Consider the following 20,793-nt stretch of genomic DNA (forward strand, 5'->3'; position numbering starts at 1 on the left):
AGAGCGCAAAAGAGATGGGGAGAGAGCGCAAAAGAGAGGGGGAGAGAGCACAAAAGAGAGGGGGAGAGAGAGAGAGCAAAAGAGAGGGGGGAGAGAGATCAAAAGAGAGGGGGAGAGAGAGAGCAAAAGAGAGGGGGAGCAAGAGAGAGCGCAAAAGAGAGGGGTGAGAGCGCAAAAGAGAGGGGGAGAGAGCACAAAAGAGAGGGGGAGAGAGCACAAAAGAGAGGGGGAGAGAGAGAGCAAGGGGTGGGACCCCTGTACTGCAAAAAATGGCCCGTGTAAACTGGCTTTAGGACTAGTACAGTATATAAGTGAATTGGAGCCCATTGCAGTCAAGTAGATGAAAAATGCAATATTCATATTTAATTGTTTAACTGTGTATTTAATGTATGTTCTAAGTATTTTCAAATATATATTCCTATATATATCTATACCTATATACAATTATATATACAGGTGGCCCTCGTTTTACAATGGTTCAATTTACACCGTTTCAGAATAACAACCTTTTTTCCCAGTTGTGTGACTGCTATTGAAAAGCATTGAAAAGCAGTACATTTATTAAAATAGCCAGTAGGTGGAGCTGTCCGCTTGTGTTGCAGCAAAGCCAAGTAAGCTGAAATTTATCAGTTTAACCAGACCTGAGCTATTGAGCAGATTTCAAAGAAACAAGATCTTCCTGTCTATAAATCAGTACAGATTGGAATGCATGGAAAGAACTGTTTGCAGAAAAATGCAAGTGTAGTCTGTGTTGTGTGATTGTTTTATTAGGTTTATAACGCTGTTTAGCAAATGTTTTTGTTCATTTAACTTAGTTTAATTATATATTCTGTGTTGTGTGATTATTTTATTAGGTTTATAATGCTGTCTAGCATTTAAAGTCTTCATTTCAAAGCTTTTAAAATAATGTATTAGGTGTTACTTATGACAATTTTGAGAGGGGCCTGGAACCTATCTACCTCACTTCCCATTGACTTACATTATAAACTGGGTTTCAATTTACAACGGTTTCGATTTACAACCATTCCATCTGGAACCTAACCCCGGAGTAAACTGAGGGTACCTGTATATATATATATATATATAGATATATTACCAAATAAAAATCATATATAGAAATATGTATTTCTGAATAAATAGAATATATTCTGCTATGTGAAGAATATTGAAATGTGAAATATTAATATTTCATGTTGGGTTAGCGCACTTGAGAAAATGTAAGTGGGTTTGCGCAACTTGTTGGGTGTCAGTTTTTTCCCCACTTTTCGCATTCCATTGAAGTCTATGTGGGAATACGTAAACGCATCTGAATAGCTTGAGAGCGAAAACTTTTCTTCAAGTGGAGTTAGCGTGCAAGCGATAAATAGCAATCCACTCATAATCTAGCCCTATGAAGGGTTTGGGTGATACCACTACTGGTACACAAGGTGCGATTAGTACTGTGCCAAGTGAGGTTGTCAGTGGGGTGTAGTGCTATTCAGAGTGTACTGGAGGTGGTGTGTGGCTCAGCCGCATCTGTGCGAACATTGCGTAGGCAGTGAAGTCTATATGGAAGTTGGAGCTATTTGTTACCTGAAAATAGGAAATGACCTTGCAGCAGAAAGGGCATCAAAAGAAATACAGGAAGCTGTAAAAGAAGGAAATTAGCACCCAGAGAATGTAGGCGGGCACAGAGCAGGTATGTCTGAAAATATTATATATACATCCAGGTGTTGCACTGTACACACAGAAATTCTTCCCAAATTAAACTCAGTATTATTAATTGTGATGTATAATGTACTTTTATTTCGAAGACTATAGGTGAGGACCTAAAAATATGTGATCACTGTCTTAAAGGTGCAGAAATGTAAACTTTAAACTTTGATGTTCTGATACAGAGTGCAATTTGAAGACCTTTGACGTTTTTTTTTCACTTAGCAAATGTGCATTCTATTGGTCACCTGTGTTGTAAAGTCTGCCTAGGTAGGCTCAGCAATGCACTACTGGGAGCTAGTTGGTTATTGATCGCTCACCAAATTTGTTTGACTGGCTCCCTGTAGTGCATTGCAGCGCTAAGATAATTTTAACTATGTGTTTAATTCAGGAGCCAGAGAGCCACTGGCTCCTAGAGTTTTACCTCTGGCTCCTAACCTTTTTGGTTATTCTCCATATATCTATATACAAATACCACTGTCTGGCTCCTAAATATTTTTACTTGCTCCTAAATTTTAAACAGATTTGTCGACCCCTCTTTAATTCCTTTGCCAGCAATAGTGCAATAATAAAATCCTGCAACAGATCTGAGCATTTTTTTAACTTTCATTTTATATATTTATTCATGGAGACAGTGATAAAGAGCACAAACCTATTCTGTTATACACCCTAATGCAGGGGCGTATTTAGGTTTTGTGCTGCCCTAGGCACTCACTGCTGCCCCCCACCCCCCACCCCACCCCAGGTTTAAGGACTTTTTTTTTAGACATAATATTTTGGGGGCAGGGTGTAAAAATTTAAAAATAATGTCTTTTTAAGTAGATGTTCACCAGGGCTTGCATTCACTCTGGTCACACACACACACACACACATATATATATATATATATATATATATATCTAGCAGCAAATGATTCCAAGCACTCTCTGGGCTTCTGACAACAAATAAAAATTTTATTATAGTAACGTTTCGGGACTAACAATGTCCCTTCTTCTGACAGAAGGGACATTGTTAGTCCCGAAACGTTACTATAATAAAATTTGTATTTGTTGTCAAAAGCCCAGAGAGTGCTTGGAATCATTTGCTGCTACATACTACTAAGAGCACCCTGGCAGTTGTGGAGAGGTGGTGAGAGTGCAGATACTGGACTTTGCCTTTATATATATATATATATATATATATATTAAGACATTATTTTGCAAGTCAGATGATTAAAGTGTTTATATCAGAAAAAAAATATCCTTCACTGTATGATACTTTGTCAGTAGGTAGTTGTTTAACCTTAAACATCTTCTTTGGTGATTGACAGTTATTTAAGCAAAATATCTGCTTGGATAAATATGTAATGAATATACAAACTGGCCTTTAAAAGTACTTAAAAAATACAACAGTAGTTATGATAGGTTTAGGAATTGTATCGTAGGGGATAAAGTCACATGATATAATCATAATAAAGTATATACTTGTATTGTTTCTGAATGTATTAAATGTATACAACATATTTTTAGTTGTGTTTTAAGTCACATAGTTGTATAGATTCAGCAATAAATACTTATTCTTTGCATGTATGACAGAAAGACAAACAGTAAATGTACAAGTATTTAGTGACTAATCCATTTAAGTATTTTAATGCCTAATGAAGATGTATTAAAGGGAGAAAGGCATATGCTGTTTCACAGTGGTCACGGTGTAGTGCACACTGCACTGTGTAGTCTGTGTGAGTCTCAATCACGCGGTGGAGCCAGGAAGAATACCGCATTCCCTCTCAGTCCAGGCCAGGCTGCGCAAGTGAGCTCCGCCTCCACTGTCACCACGTCATGCGCACCCACATACAATCCCATAGAATAGCAATAGCCGGGTCCTGGTTGATTTAGCCACCCGGCTCTGAGTTCAGTAGAGTGGCCCTAGGGACTCAAAATTCTGCTGCCCCTTAAAAATCTGCTGCCCTAGGCACCGGCCTCGTTGGCCTATGCCTTAATACGCCCCTGCCCTAATGTGTTCTCTTTGACAGAAGTTATTTTTTTTTATAAATGACCTTGTAAGGGAGTAGCAGTATAGAGCTTGACAAACCCAGGAACCAGGGAGTCACTGTGCCTGAAATTCTGTTTCTGACTGGCACTTCCATATTTTGGATGGTTTCTAAATTTGAAATACATTATTTGTAAACCCCTGGGCTAGTAGCTGGGTTTACCTTTTTTAACCTCAGTGCGTTTGCTGTAGGATGTACACATCATGCAAGGAAGCAAATCCTTTGCTGGAACTCACACGAGCAGCTTCTTACGCTAAGATGAACAATACTTTACCAGTCTATTTATAGCACCTGTGCAGATCAGCAGAGATTATGTGCATTATAATCTGTGGGTTTAATGCTACACACAGAGAAATCTGACATTTATGCTGCACATCACTGACTCTCAGACTGAAGAGATTTTATTTGTATAAATTTACATTACATTCGGCATGCTCTGGCAAAGCATTTCACTGAGCCTGGGTAACAGAATGCTTCAAGTTCAGATAGTAAATATACAGTTAATATCACTATGATATTTCCTCTACATTCTAAAGTAAAAATGTCATGCTGTAATATATTATGCTTTAAAGGGACAGTCTACGCAGAATGTTTATTGTTTAAAAAGATAGATAATCCCTTTATTACCCATTCCACAGTTTTGCATAACCAACACTGTTATATTAATATACTTTTTACCTCTGTGATTGCCTTGTATCTAAGCGTCTGCAGACTGCCCCCCTATTTCAGCAATTTTGACAGACTTGTAATTTAGCCAATCAGTGCTGTGCATACATAGCACAATGTTATCTATAGGCACACGTTAACTAGCACTGTCTAACTGTGAAAAACTTTCAAAAGGCATTGAGATAAGAGGTGGCCTTTAAGGAATAAGAAATTAGCATATGAGCCTACCTAGGTTTAGCTTTCAACAAAGAATACTAAGAGAACAAAGCAACTTTGATTATAAAAGTAAATTAGAAAGTTGTTTAAAACTGCAAGCCCTATCTGAATCGTGAAAGGTTAATTTTGACTAGTCTGTCCCTTTAATGGCTCTAACTTACTATGGTCTAGAACACAAGTGGAGCGCAATCACTAAAGCTGGGTGTGTTATCTTTTGCACGACCTCCCGCAAAGAATAACATACAATCCAGCATTAAAGAGAATACAATTTTAAACAACATTCCAATTTACTTCTATTATCTAATTTGCTTTATTCTTTAGATATCCTTTGTTGAAGAAATAGCAATGCACATGGGTGAGGCAATTAAAGGAGGCTATCTATATGCAGCCACCAATCAGCAGCTACTGAGCCTATCTAGATATGCTTTTCAGAAAATTATATCAAGAGAATGAAGCAAATTAGATAATAGAAGTAGATTAGAAAGTTGTTTAAAATTGCGTGCTCTATCTGAATCATTAAAATGTGGTTTCATGTCCCTTTAAGTGGAAAATGTTACTTTTAATGCATAATGCACTCATTGCACTCGTATGACAAGTTGTGAATTAAGTGTTGCACTCTAGCGCAATACAAAATAAAGCTGTAAAACGTAGCGCTTTATGAGACCTGACGTACACCAATATCGCTTGCTAGTTTGCATAACACATGAAAATGCTATGGTAATTAAGGATTTAAGTTATATTTAGGCATAAAAAAAAGACAGTAATGTAGGCGGGCGTGTCTGGGCTGCAACGCTATGAAGTCGCAATACTGGAGGCTGCTGCGGTGAAGCTGATAATCTGTCGTTTAGCAAAAGATGTTTACAGCATCCTTTGCCAAAATGATTTCTTGTCTGCAGAATTGACAGACATCACACTTGCTGTAGTTATGATCCCTGCTCACCGAGACCTTAGGCGGCAGCCTCGCTACATCTGCAAGACCTTGGCACCCCTCCAAGGAAGCCAGGTAGCCCAGTCATTGCTATAGTGTTATATGTCTTCAAAGTATTCCTTGAATCTGACCTACTCCCCTTCACATTAAAGGGATATGAAAACCAAAACAGTTTATTTCATGGTTCAGACATAGCATGCCATTTTAACCCCTTAACGACCAGGACGTCGCTGATCTTTCTATTGGGGTGCCTTTTTCAATGGCAAGCCTGCAGAAGGGAGGAAGGGTCTAATAGTGCAGTCTGGAGGCAAGACCAGCGCTATTAGAACCAGAGAATCCCTTAACGACCAGCAACGTACAGGGTAAAACAACTTTCTAATTTACTTGTATTTTTTCTTTATTCTCTTGATTTCTTTAGTTAAAAATCAGGGACCTAAGCTCTGGAGCACTATATGATAGCAGTTTTGCAAGAATGTTATACATTTGCAAGATGGCAGCACTTTTTCCTGCCATTTAGTCCTCCAGACACCTACCTAAGTAACTCTTCAATAAACAATAACATGGGAACAAAGCAATTTTGATAATAGAAATGTTATAATTGGACATTTTTTAAAATGGTATTCTCTGTCTGAATCACAAAAAAACTTGTTGGGTTTATATCAATTAAAAGGACACTAAACCCAATTTTTTTTTTTAAATGATTCAGATACAGCAGCAATTTTAAGCAACTTTCTAATTTACTCCTATTATCATTTTTTCCTCGTTCTCTTGCTATCTTTATTTGAAAAGCAGGAATGTAAAGCTTAGGACCCTGCCCATTTTAGGTTCAGCACCTGGATAGCGCTTGCTTATTGGTGGTTATATTTAAATAAATGCAAATGTGTGTGTGCAAAAAAACAAAAGAGCTATTGATTGTTTTTTAGGGCTGCTGGTGTACAATAGCGCGAGTATTTTTGCGCTCCATCTGTAATCTAGCCCTATGAGTTTAACCCAAAGGAGTTTAAACACATAGCCAGATATATTGCAGCTCCCAAGCAGGAAATCACAGGTGATTTGCTGCTACATGCAACTTGCATTCCTATTGGCTCACAGGCCGTGTTCTGCTCATTAGTGCACACTGTATTTGTATAACATCGCTGCAGACACAGCTGCCGTATAGTACTCAAGACACGTGCACACTCCTTAAGATAGCTCAGTATGCTCTCATGTAAAGGAGCTAAGTAGACCAAAGATAAATTTGATGATAGAAATAAATTGATGTTTTATTTTGATTTTGTTAAAATATAAATTTATCCGAATCATAAAAGTTTAACTTGACCTCCATGTCCCTTTGTGGCCCTGTAACATTAATATTTTTATATTCTGCTTCAGAGCAAAACAGGTTAAAATATTGCCATTCTAGGAGAGTCTATCAGAGCTGCTCGTGTCAAACCTCACAGAACCTTTGCGTTTAACAAATAAAATAGTCAAATGTGTTTTCCAGCATCAGAACAGTCAAAGTGCAAACTATAACACCATTTCTGTCAGATTGGATACCGTAAGTCACCCATACGATGCCTGGTCAGTATCAATACTCCACCTGATAAGTTACTGACTAGATATCAACAACAATATGGATACATTAAATTCATTAGCGGAAGCAACGGATGAACAATAATGACTTCACCCACTGATTTGTGCATGCTCAGACCAGAAAACCAATATGGCGCAGCCCATGCGGACAACGGCAATGGCCCTTTTTGATGACAATTGGATTGTGCTTTATTTATAAAAAAAGTGATAATAAACATATCATCATCATAATCAATTTCATGTAAAAACACCATGGGACATATCAAGATAAGGACAGTTGTGACATGCAGAGAGAGTGAAGACTGTCAGGAGAATAAGGATCAGTTGACTGGCCAGTTGGTGACACCGGTGGGGCAGTCTGGAGAGCAGTTGCATGTTTTTATTAACAGTAAATATACTCTTCTGCACACTATAATAATCAGGGGTCAAGTCGAGCAGGAACGCATGGGAACACTGAGCTCCTGCACTATTTTTGCAGGAGGAACTGAGTTTCCCTAGAAAGAGAACAGTAACGCTTTAGTAAACACTGCTGCTGCTGGTGGGATTAGCTGGAGCACAGTCTGGTTAGAGGAATAGTAAGATCCTCTAGTAATAGGCAGTAACACTTCCTATAATACACTAAATGCAAGTCTGTCAGCGGTCCTACTATGTAATCACTGTGTGGCTTGCTCGTCTGGGGTTATTTAATTCCTTTCTGCAGAAATAGGACTATTCCACCTTAAGTGGGTGAGACTCTGTGACAGAGTCTCAGACCCAAAGGCAACCATTTAACCCTTCATTGGTGCATAGATTATATACATATAAATACAGTATGTGCGTGTATATATAAAACAATATTATTTGTGAGGGGGTGGAAGTCTTGATGAGTTCTCACACTTTTTTTTGCAGGGCTTGACCCCTGATAATAATTTAACTATTTGAGAGGCCGTTCATGTATAAAGAGAGCTTAACACCTGCCCAAACAAAAGTGTAATAGCCAGTGCTGGGCTCTTACACAAGGGGTTTGTTGTTAGCCAATAATAGAACAAGAATCAGATGTGTTGGTTCGGTTACAATCAGAGAGGCTCAATGAAAATTAGGCAGCCCCAGTACAAGGCAAGTCATCCTCTGGCTATATCAAAGGAATATTGTAGTGCACAGACTGCAGGCTCTAATTTGTTACAGTGTGTCATGTTAGCGTTATAAACCCTGCCTTTCTATTTGTTTTACCCTTGCAAAGTTCTGCTCAGGAGCCGCACAGAACAGCTGGCCTCAAACTGTCTCAGAAGATGATTGGTGTGGTTGAGCAACGACTGCAGCTGGTTGGCTAACCAGCTGTCTACTCGAGAGCAACAGTTCTCTGTGCAGTACTTTAACTATGTGTTTAACCCATTTGCTGGGGTTAAAGAGATAGCAGTGTCAATAGTGCTAAATTTACATGCTTTATTTAATTAAACATGTACATTTTGCACTATAATATCCCTTTAAATAGACAAGAAATAGACGGGTTTGTGGACACTCTTAGATCTCGGACATGGACTTATGACCCCTCATACTTAAAAGACCCTCTAATCAAAGATAGACTTCACAATTCACTGACGGAATTTTGGGACATCAATAAAGACTCCACATCTAATCCTATCTCCCTCTGGGCAGCACATAAAACATATTTCAGGGGATTGCTCATTCGAGAAAAAGCATTACGAAACAAACAATATTGATCCCTATTATCACAATTTCACACGGAAATACAGGAATTGGAGACCCGACACAGATTAACTCATAGAAACTATATACTCTTCACATTAGAAACCAAGAGGACATACCTAGCCAACCTCTTAAGTAATCAGTCGATGAGAGCGATTCAGAGGCTCAATACACAATATTACATTTATGCAAACAAACCAGATAAGTATCTGGCTCACAAATTGAGAGAGCGGTGTAGAGCATCTACCATTATGTCCATCTTGCTCCCGAGTGGCGACTCGGTATCTCATCCGCAACACATAGTGGAGGCCTTTGCAGACTTTTACGGGAAGCTATATGATGGAAATAAAGTAGCACACACACAATCAGTAGTATCCCAAACCACGAAATTTCTAGAGGAAGCGAGGCTAAACTCCCTGTCGAAGGAAGATTTTGATAGCTTAAACGCCCAAATATCGAAAGCAGAAATTCTAGGAATTATAAAAGACCTTAAAGGCAAGGTAAACTTGCGTGCAATCGTCATCACATTTATCAATAACATTAAAATTTAGTATAACTTTAATTCATCATTTGATTATATTTTTTAAAATAAGCCTCAAATCCTAATATTTACCTCTTGTTCTGCAACGATTACCCGTCCGCCCGACTTTAGTATAAAATTGATTGACACCTGGTTTACCTAGTGGCATCCAATCACCGCTTTCTCCATGTGGTGGTGAACACAGCATATCCGACGTCATCGGACCTCACTGCGCATGCGCCCGACAAGTAACGTCTCAAGGTAATTGCGATGAACAGCACTGCCGAGTCTGGCTATAGAAATTACGGACAATTGCGCATGCGCAGATGATTCTAGGTCCGTGAATGCGCAAAATTCTGGACGTCGAATGCGGGTGGGTTGGTTCTCTAAGATGAGAACAGAAATATCGGAAGTATCAAGGGGGAGGAGTAATACAATAAAAGGTAGATATATTTTTATATAAATAACTTCAAATCAAACACGCAAATATTTAAAAGGACTTAGCGACTGCATTGCAAGGCTAATTAGAAAACTAAACAAAGTTAAAAACATTGCAAACTTTACCTTGCCTTTAAGTCGGGGAAAGCTGCAGGGCCAGATGGGTTCGCTAGTGAATATTATAAAACATTCAAGGGAATACTGGTACCCCATCTTACTGACCTCTGTAACTATATTCTAGAAGGGCACAACATCCCGGATGATCTCCTACAAGCCAGGATTGTGGTGATACCAAAGCCTGGTAAAAACCATAAACTTTGCTCTAGTTACCGTCCTATCTCACTTATCAACCAGGATTTGAAGATCCTCACAAAAATCTTAGCTAATCGACTAAAATATATCCTACCAAAGCTGATCCATTTGGATCAGGTGGGTTTTGTTAAGGAGGGCGCCGGATAATGTGCGTAGATTATTGAGCATTATAGATTATGTTGGAAAAACTCGAGTGCCTTCTCTGCTCCTTTCGCTTGATGCGGAGAAGGCATTTGACAGAATAGATTGGGAATACATGAGAGCAGTCTTGCTCAAAATGGGATTTGGAGGGGCCTTCATTAAAGCACTGAATATGATATACTCAACCCCATCGGCTCGTGTTTCTGTGTCGGGTTACAAGTCTAAAAGTTTCCCTATATTAAATGGCACAAGACAAGGGTGCCCTTTGTCCCCCTTATCTTCGCAATCTGTATAGAACCATTAGCAGCCAAAATTAGACAGACACCGGATATATCAGGAGTAATGATCAAAGACCAGGAAAACAAACTAACACTTTTTGCAGATGATATTTTGCTTAAGCTGACTAGACCCCTTATCTCTCTACCCAATTTATATAAAACATTAGAGGAATTTTCCCAAATTTCGGGATATAAAGTCAACCTCGACAAATGCGAAGCTTTATCATTAGGTCTACCGCAACATACCAAAAAACGTATAGAATCCAACTTCGACCTGAAATGGACCACTCACTCCCTTAAATATTTGGGGATTCACTTGACCCCCCAAATTAATCAACTACATAAACACAACTATGAACCCATATACAGAGACATCAGGAAAGACTTAAGTGGAAGACATACACTTTTTCGTGGATGGGCAGACTTGCGGCAGTAAAGATAACTGTTTTACCCCGCCTATTATATCTATTTAGGACACTTCCCATAGAGGTCCCGACTTCAGAACTGAAAACACTACAGGCAGAACAAATAGCATTTATTAGGGGGGAAGAAAATGGCCAGAATCTCATCTGCACTTATCACAAAACATAGGACACTGGGAGGGATAGGATCCCCTAACCTATTAGAATATTATAGAGCGGCAAGGCTAGCCCAAACACTACTTCAGGGGGGAAGAGGGGAAGCGGTCCTCTTGACCAGACTGGAAGCGGATCTGAGGGGGTCCACTCATGCGGATGATATTCTATGGAACAAAAACCTGACGGGAATTACACAAGACAGATACCGCTCACACATCTTAGACAACACCATACACTTATGGTCTCTCTTAACTAGGCAACAGAGGTTATTACCTACTCCAACACTTATGTGCCCGATTAGATATCTCCTCTCCAATGAAGTTCAGACTATAGCTGATAAGTGGGCAAACAAAGGATTGTACAGGGTGGCAGACTGGTTGGAGGGTGGAAAATCTAAGACTTTCAATCAGATACAGAACCAATTGGGTCCACTGAAGCTACTATGGTTCCAATATCTCCAGATCAATTCAACAATATGTAAGAACATCTAGATCCAATACACTCTCGACCCTAGAACTCTTATTGCAATCTACACAAAGACCCAAAAAGGCGATATCTAGATTATATCTAGAGATTCAATCGTTAAACAATTCAACTAAACCCGCCATACTTTTACATTGGGAGGAAGACCTAAACATAAATAAAGATAAAAAAGAATGGGATGAATTATTTCAGTCAGCGTGCTCTGGCCTCTTAAGCGCAGATCTGAGAGAAAACACAATCAAAACTATATACAGATGGTATTTAACCCTGATTAAAACTCACCATATGTCCCTCGCCAATAATAGACGTTGCTACAGAGGCTTTGGGGAAATAGGATCATACCGTCACATGTGGTGGGACTGCTCCATAATACAACCTACATGGGCTCATCTATCCTCCCTTCTTGGTTCGATTCTAGAGGATCAGACCCAACTAACTCCATCGCAAGCTTTATTAAATGAACCTATACTCCGATTTAATAAGCATATAAACACATTCATTAAGATCACATGTACGGTCACCAGAGTGAGTATTGCAAAATACTGGAAAACTAAGGCTCCCCCTTGGGAGGAAGTGAGGAACAAACTATCTTTGACCTACCGCATGTATGAATCTGCTTCTAAAATCTTATGGGACTTTAGATAGATAGATCTAATTAGGATCCTCTAAAGACAAAGAACACAATAGCTGTATTGTTCGGGGGGGGAGCCCTGGCACCCTACTTTATCTGTTTTACTTGGTTTGACCTAACTAATTAATGAACTATCTAAATAGCTCTATGGCTAGAAATTAGTGGGTTCACTTACACTTCGTATCTTTCTCTTCTCTTTCTTTTCCCTTTCTTTATTTCTTCTTCTTTTCTTTTAGATAGATTTACTGCTATATGGTCTTGAAATTGTGTTTTTGTGGGATGGCATGACTACATTTTCTATTTGAATCACTCCAGACGAAGGAGACATGTTGTGTTTATCATTCAATACCTTACCAAAGACTCTAGAAACTCAATTTGATAGTTGATTGGAGTTAAGATACTACAAAATTTGTGGAGGTGATTTTGCGTAATTTCCATAAGATACTTACTGACTTACACAAACCTTAAGAACTCCTGGAAATTAACAATAAGATATCAGCTGTATATGTCACCCCATTGTTCTTGTTTATGTCTTTGTAGAGAGGGCAAGACCTATGTTGTAATCATTTCTGTTTGTTCAAATCAATAAAAAGATTTAAACATAAATAGACAAGAAAAGCATTGTGTAATCTCCCCATGAAATGGTTAATTATGGATAATATTGCAATATAATTTTATATATTCATGTTTTTGTCTGCTAGAATACAAGTGTGTGCATTCCATACCCTCCTTTACAGTATGGTGAAATTTATCTGAGTCTGCAACATTTTACACAGTGATTGGATAGCTCTTTACAAGATAATTTACACTGGCCCAGGGTCTCTAATTGTACATAGCAAAATAGACCAGGCGCATGAATTCCTCCAGGGGTTTCTAGAGGTGTACCGCTGAACTACTCTTGTTTTGAAAACCTCATAAACTGTGCTAACAAAATGACAGTATTAAATTGTTGTGAAATATGTTATTGCAGATTCTGCAATGCTGTAGATAACTATCTCAATATAGGCTATGAGCTTCATGTCCTTTTAAAGGAAAGGGAGTCCAAAGTGATTTAGCCCATTCGGTCTGTTGGAATGTTGGTGGGTGGTATATTATAAGGAAATCTATAAATAAATGTTGTGATGAGAGAAATTCATAGAATAAAAATATGGTATTGAAGTTGGCAGTTCTTCTTGGAAGCCTTTACACATAATACAGCTGTACAAGACTAGTAGAATGGAACACCTCACTGAGCTGCGTTTTGTAGCTATATGTCAGGAAGCTGGAGCTCTGCTCCCGAACCGGACCTCCGGCCTCGGCAAATGCAGAGAGTGACTGCTTCAATCTCGGTGTGTCCCACATGGAGGGGACTCCGAGACTCGAACCCTCTTACTTCTGCTGCAGCTTCCCCTAGGTACGCGCAGCCGCATGGTACCGGGATTTAAAGGGGCCATGTCCTAATTCCCGGAACTCCCCCCTGGAGGACTCAGGAGTGTGAGTTCCTATAAAATCTCACTATGCCCTTCATTCTGGGCTGAGTTATTGCCTTTCTACCTGTTCCTGTTAATCTAAAGCATACTTACCTGATACCTGTGTATGCTCACCTTGTTCCAGAGACCAAGCATACTTACCTTGTAGAGTACACCAAAGAAGTTCAATGAGCACCGTGATTTAAGTAAAAATATTCCTTTATTAGTATTAAATCAAACAGTGTTGCATAGGGGTAAACAAAACCCCGGGAGTATATTACAGCACAAAAGCGGGTAGACTATTACACAGGCTGACACGTTTCGGCTCTCGCCTTACTCTTAGCCCATACTGTGTAACAGTCTACCCGCTTTTGCACTGTATTTTACCCCTGGGGTTTTGTTTACCCCTATGCAACACTGTTTGATTGAATACTAATAAAGGAATATTTTTACACAAATCACGGTGCTCCTTGAACCTCTTTGGTGTACCCTGACATGATTGGCCTAAGAGAGCACATGATTTTGGAGTAAAGCTGCAGAGGATTGGCTGAATTAAGCAGAGAGCAGTCGGAGGAACAGGGATCCGGAACGCTGTTGACAAGCGGCGTCCTCAGGCACGGACCGGTTCAGAGGTTGGCTGGATATCCCTGTGGAGGTGAGGGTAAAATCACATGCTGTTCTGGGGAAAGGCCTGGACTCGAGAGGACGTAAAGGACCCTGCCTGAGTGCTTATTCCGATGTAGGTGAGTCACACCGTAATTAAAAGCACAGTGTCTACATCCTAAAACGCTCACACTGAGGAGGTTAGGGGAAACCATTTACAGTGTTTTTAGAGACTGCTAAGCTTCACTACTTGGGACATTGTACCAATCATTGGGAAATTGATATTTAGATGATTCCTACACTTATATTTTCTGTATATTAGAAGTAGTACACCACCCCTTTTCCCCTACGCTGTTCTTTATACTTAACTTGTACCTGCGTATGCTCACCTTGTTCCAGAGACCAAGCATACTTACCTTGTACCTGTGTATGCTCACCTTGTTCTAGAGACCAAGCATACTTCCCTTGCACCTGTGTATACTCACCTAGTTCCTGCAAGCCAAGCAGACATGCCTGATACCTGTGTATACTCACCTTGTTCCTGAAGCTGTACTTATCTGGTATCCCATGACAGTTTAACCACCAGTAGCCACTGGGTCGCCTGTGCCTGCTGAGTTTCCTGTGTGTACTATACCAGTGACAGTCTTCCTCAAACCAGCTGTGCCTGCTATACCTACCTGGTACCCCGTGACAGTTTCACCAACAGTACCCACTGGGTCTCCTGTGCCTGCTGAGAGACCTGTATCTAATATAAACGTGACACCCTTCCTCAAACCAGCTGTGCCTGCTATACCTACCTCATACCCCATGACAGTCTCACCAACAGTACCCACTGGGTATCTTATGCCTGCTGAGAGACCTGTATCTAATATAAACGTGACAGCCTTCCTCAAACCAGCTGTGCCTGCTATACCTACCTCATACCCCATGACAGTCTCACCAACATTACCCACTGGGTATCCTATGCCTGCTGAGTAACCTGTGTTTCCTATATCAGTGACAGTCTTCCTCAAATCACCTGTTTCTGTTTCATTGCTCTGTGTATCTGTTCCTGCACTCTAACCCCCTCACAGTATCAGTAGCAAATGGGAGATAAGCATCTGTCTGGATGTTGAAGCAGATAGAGTGTATGAATCCTGGTACAAGTTTAGACAATGCTGACCTACAAATTGTGAAGGCTGCAAACTTGAGTCTCTGGTACTGACAGTGGTAGAAGCTACTAGTAAAACAAATTTACAGTATACTTATTTTTTTGGTCCAATTTTTGTGTAATTTAGTTCTGAAAAAATGTAGATTTTCTAATTCTCTGAGTTAGAAATGCACCCTGCTGACCTTTCAAGGCAAACCCTGATACATATCTTTCTTTAATTGGCTTTAACAGATAAGAACAGTAAAACAAAGCACTCTATACTAACATAATGACCATGGCTAGCCCTTTTGTCTGCAGATTCAATAACAGATTAGCTCCTCCAAATCAGGTAATTTATGAGTGGAATTTGGCTATTGAAAATCAGTTGCAGCAAACAAGATAATTGCTTTAAAAATATTTTTACTTGGCTGATATGTTATTCTACAGAGCAAGGTTCAAAAGTTTAAATTATAAACAATAAATGTAGTTTTTTTTTTTATCTTTATAGCAATTGTTGTTTATTGTGAAAACGTTTACAATATAAATACAATATAAATACATATAAGTAGAAATAAAACTAACATTTTTAACAAAGGATACTGAGATGAGCTCTGAAAGTGGCCCCCCTACATGACAAGTTGTCGTCATCCGCGGTAAATACATTGTGCCGATGATGTGCCGTCAAGCGATCTTAAAGGGCTAATATATCATAACATTTTCTTATGTCCCATTAAACTATCATGTATCCTAAAAAAAAGCCAAATAAAAATAATGATTTTACTTTCTCACTTACTATAAACTTAAAGGGACATGAAACCCAATTTTTTTTCTTCCATGATTTAAATAGAGAATACAATTTTAAACAACATTCCAATTTACTTCTATAATCTAATTTGCTTAATTCTTTAGATATCCTTTGTTGAATAAATAGCTATGTACATGGTTGAGCCAATCAAACGAGGCAGCCACCAATCAGCTACTGAGCCTATTTAGATATGCTTTTCAACAAAGGATATCAAGAAATTAAGCAAATTTGATAATATAAGTAAATTGGAAAGTTTTTTAAAATTGCAAGCTCTTTGTAAATCCTGAAAGTAAAAAATAATGTTTCATGTTCCTTTCATTTTAAAAATTGTTAACAGTAGTAGTAATTTTTGGTTTAAAAAAAAAAAAAAAAAAAAAAAGATAGCTTTTAAACGTGTTGTTCTTGTACATACCTACATCATTAATTACTGTACAGCGCAACATGTTTTCATTTGATTTCCCAGCCTATCGACGCGTATCAGTAATAAGTGCTGCCCTAACCCTGCAACATCACTGCTGCACCCACCTGAAATAATGATGCTAGTGCTACACAATCATTACACAAGGCTGGAGCGGGGTTCTTCTAGAAAACGCTAGACCTGTCTCTTGGAGAATTCTGGGATATGTAGTCTACAGCTACTGTTACTAAAGTAAAGAAGAGGCTTTGGGATTTATATAAAAAAAACTACGTTTCCCATGAGGAAGCGCAAGACAACTTAATCCTACCAGGCGCCTCCTGCTGGCGTTTAAATGTCCTGGCACGTCACCTAAGCTTGTGTTACACAGCGAGCTGCGCAGGTGACAGGTGGTTGTCATCCCAGGTAAGGACTGTGACAGTCAGGGGACCGATAGGCAACGTAAGCTCCGGATAAAACAAGTGGGTTTACTATATAGATAGAGTTTTTTAACTCACTAAACTTTATTTATAGTCATGGGGTCAACAAAGATACAGAAGCCAGGGATAAAGTGGCACTTTTATTAGTCAGCAATTTTAACTTTAGTTTAGCATAGTAAGAACAGAGCACACTGTCATTTCAGGATTCACTGTTAACTGATATTTGTATTACTGCTCTTTCTTTTTAACTTGCTACAGCTTATGTGGTAGAAGTTACAGAAAAGCAGGAACTTAAGTCATTATACATAATGCATAGGCAATAGGGAACACAGATATCAGCTTTGTCTCCTTTTAGATCATTTGCAAATTTCCATAGACTAATATTGCTCTTTGAGAGAGACCCATATACAATGAATTAACCAAGACTCATATTAATAGGGTCTGCAAACAAAAAGAGGCATTAGGTATCTATATCTAGACTTGCTGCTACTGTTTTTATCTTCTTTCATATTATTTGAGCCTGTAAAGTGTGTCAGTAACTAGGATAGTTACTGTTAATATAGGTATGTTCAGTAATATTGTTATATGTTAGGTTAAAAAAAAGTAATTAAAGGGATACTAAACCCATTTTATTTCTTTCATGATTCATATAGAGCAGCAACTTTCTAATTTACTCCTATTATTAATTCTTCTTCATTCTCTTGGTATCTTTATTTAAAAAGCAAGAATGTAAAGCTTAGCAGCCGGACCATTTTAGGTTCAGCACCCTTGATAGCGCTTATAGTGTAGCCAACCAATAAGTAAGCATTCCTGCTTTACATTCCTGCTTTACATTCCTGCTTTACATTCCTGCTTTTTAAATAAAGATAATAAGAGAACGAAGAAAAATTGATAGTAGGAGTAAATTAAAAAGTTGCTTAAAATTGCTGCTCTGTCTGAATCATTAAAGAAAACAATTGGTTTTAGTATCCATTTAAAGGGACACTAAACCTAAATTTTTTCTTTTGTGATTTAGATAGAGCATGCAATTTTAAGCAACTTTCTAATTTACTCCTATTATCAAATTGTCTTCTTTCTCTTGGTATCTTTATTTGAAAAAGCAAGAATGTAAGTTTAGATACCGGCCCATTTTTGGTGAACAACCTGGGTTGTCCTTGCTGATTGGACAGAACCAATAAAAAAAGTGCTGTCCATCGTGCTGAACCAACAATTGGCTGGCTCCTTAGCTTAGATGCCTTCTTTTTCAAATAAAGATAGCAAGGGAATGAAGAAAACTTGATAATAGAAGTAAATTAGAAAGTTGCTTAAAATGGCATACTCTATCTGAATCACAAAAAAAAATTGGGTTTAGTGTCCCTTTAAGTGTGTGCCTAGCATGATTTATAGTCAGGTTGTTATGTACAAATCATCCAGCTCACAGTCCGATGATCTAAAGCTACCTAGGCTGGAGAAATTATTTAAGATGCCCTGGCAATATTGCAATGTTCCCCAACAAATATTTAGAAAATCAGATTTTAGCTTGAGAGTTGGTTTATCTCACTATGCAGGTACTGGATGTGAAGGAGAGACACACACATTGCAATATAATGCTTTCAAATAAATAAATAAAGTATGCTGTGAGATTTCTCTCCATGCTGGCCCTTGGTCAGAAAATTTGCAATAAGATATTACTAGAATACAGATGATAACATTGGTGACCTCAAAATGTGCTATTTGTTATGTGTAGTACAACTCAGTTTTGAATTCAGAACAGGGGTCCATTTGGTGTCACACAAGGGATAATGAATGAGCTATTGTATATTTTATTAAACTAAGTAGGCAGTTGCCTAGAGGAGTATGCTGACTGCTTCATGATAACTAATGCCACTGTGTTGTTTTTTTTGTTTTTTGTCCTTGTATGTAGAATGGTCAAATTAAGACAAAAAAGACATTTTAAAAACGTTTTATATCGACATTAAGAGTTTAAAAAAAAAAGGAATTATTTATGCTGAAAACTATTCTGGAATAAAGTTTTTAAAATGGGTAAATCAACAGTGAGTTTAAAATGAGTAAATCATATGTTGCCTTTTTTCACTAAACTATGCACTTTTAGAAAATTAGTTGTTTGCAAAAATGTAACCATACAAAATATAAAAGTTACTTTTTGATTTTTAATCTACACCCAGTTATCAGTTTATTTGGAATCCTGCAGATTTGTTTTTGTTCAGAGGAGCAAGTATCTATAAGCCCTGATAAACAACCAGCTTATTATTGTTATTAGGACAAGAAATTCTCAGCTATAAAGTTGTGCTATGTCTTGTTCCCATTTATATGTAGATTTTTTTTTATTATTTTGTAAACCTCCCTGTTTCATGATACCTAATGCTGTCTCCTCAACATTCTGTCTGAATTCATCATCTTATATTTTGAATTATCTTTTTCAAGACCATCAGAATTCTAAGAAAAGTATATTTATCATTTTATTGATGTAGTATGTAGTGATTCATATTTGTGCTTCCCAGATGTATTACAGATACCATGTGGATGGCTTGTGATAAAAAACAGCTGTTCTGTACTTAAGAGTGTCATTCTGTCACTCTGGCAGACGTTCCTTGGATGCAGAGTGTTTTGGCTAAAGCCAGGGTTTTCAGCTGTTGGCTCCTCAGGGATTTTACTTCCTTAGCTGTCATTAACAAATTAAAATGATGGTAAACTTGACATGTTTTAAAATCAGGTCCGCAATCTAAGAGATATGGACTTTAACTGATCACAACGGTCTAATGTAGATGCGCTGTAACTTTTAATCTAGCTGGGCCATTCTAATGCCCTGTGCTCCAGCCGCCCACTTCAAAACTGTTCTCCAATCAGTGCTGTAGCCGTACGACACTTTTTTTTTGCAGCTAGAGTGCTAATTGGAGAACAGTTCAAACCGTTAGCTCACCAAAAATATGAGTTTTGTTGTGAGGGCCAGAGTGCGGGGTATTAGAATGGCACAGCTGGATTAAATATTAAAATATAGCACATCTGTATTAGAAGTGATCAATTAAAGTCCCTCTAAAATATCCCTTAGATTTCTGATTTTTAAAAAATGTAAAGTTTACCATCACTTTAACTATTTTATCCCCCTCCAGCTTCCAGGAAAATGCGTGAAGCAATGATGCCATCTCTTTGGTAACATTAACAGATTCAGAGCAGTGATGTGACCTTTTTGACTGCCACTCAAACAGAGCTCTGGTGTAACAGTTTTGCCTACCAGTAATATTGGTTGCCTATAAGATAAGAAGTGGTAATGTAGCCATTTTTGCCAGTAACCCATACAAACCAGTGATTCAACCACTTTGTGTCAGTAGTACTTAGAATGTTAATGATTTTTTTTAATTATCTTTGTAAAAGTCTAATATAAAGCAGTGAATTAATTATGTAGGCAACGGTTATTATTTGTTAATTCCAGCTTCCTGCATGCTCCCAAAAGCATCAGTGCTCATAAATATGTCAGCCACTTCAGAAGTCTTGTAGCTGCCATACAGATATTAGAGATATTAGCAGGGGTCAAGTCGAGCCGAAACGCATGGGAACGGAGTTCCTGCACTATTTTTGCAAGAGGAACTAAGTTCCCTCTGGACAGAGAACAGAAACACTTCAGTAAACACTGCTGCTGCTGGTGGGAGGAGCTGGAAGCACAGTCTGGTTAGAGGGATAGTGGGGTCCTCTTGTAATGGGCAGTAACACTTCCTACAATACACTAAATGTAAGCCTGTCAGTGGCCGTGCTGTGTTATTACCCCGCAATGTGTGTAACACATGGCAAACAAGAAAGGTACTGCTA

At 38.5% G+C, this 20,793-nt stretch overlaps 1 protein-coding gene across 1 annotated transcript in view; it reads left to right on the plus strand.

Annotated features, from left to right (window-relative positions):
• Positions 1–16,859: 16,859 nt before the first annotated feature.
• PLEKHB1 (pleckstrin homology domain containing B1) overlaps positions 16,860–20,793 on the plus strand; it is a 53,066-nt gene continuing 49,132 nt past the window's right edge. Inside the window, exon 1 of the mRNA XM_053705606.1 lies at positions 16,860–16,975. The gene's annotated coding sequence lies outside the window, so the exon portion shown is untranslated. The remainder of the gene's footprint in view (positions 16,976–20,793) is intronic.

The sequence above is a fragment of the Bombina bombina genome, chromosome 3, assembly GCF_027579735.1.
Source record: "Bombina bombina isolate aBomBom1 chromosome 3, aBomBom1.pri, whole genome shotgun sequence".
In the NCBI taxonomy this organism is placed as follows: domain Eukaryota; kingdom Metazoa; phylum Chordata; class Amphibia; order Anura; family Bombinatoridae; genus Bombina; species Bombina bombina.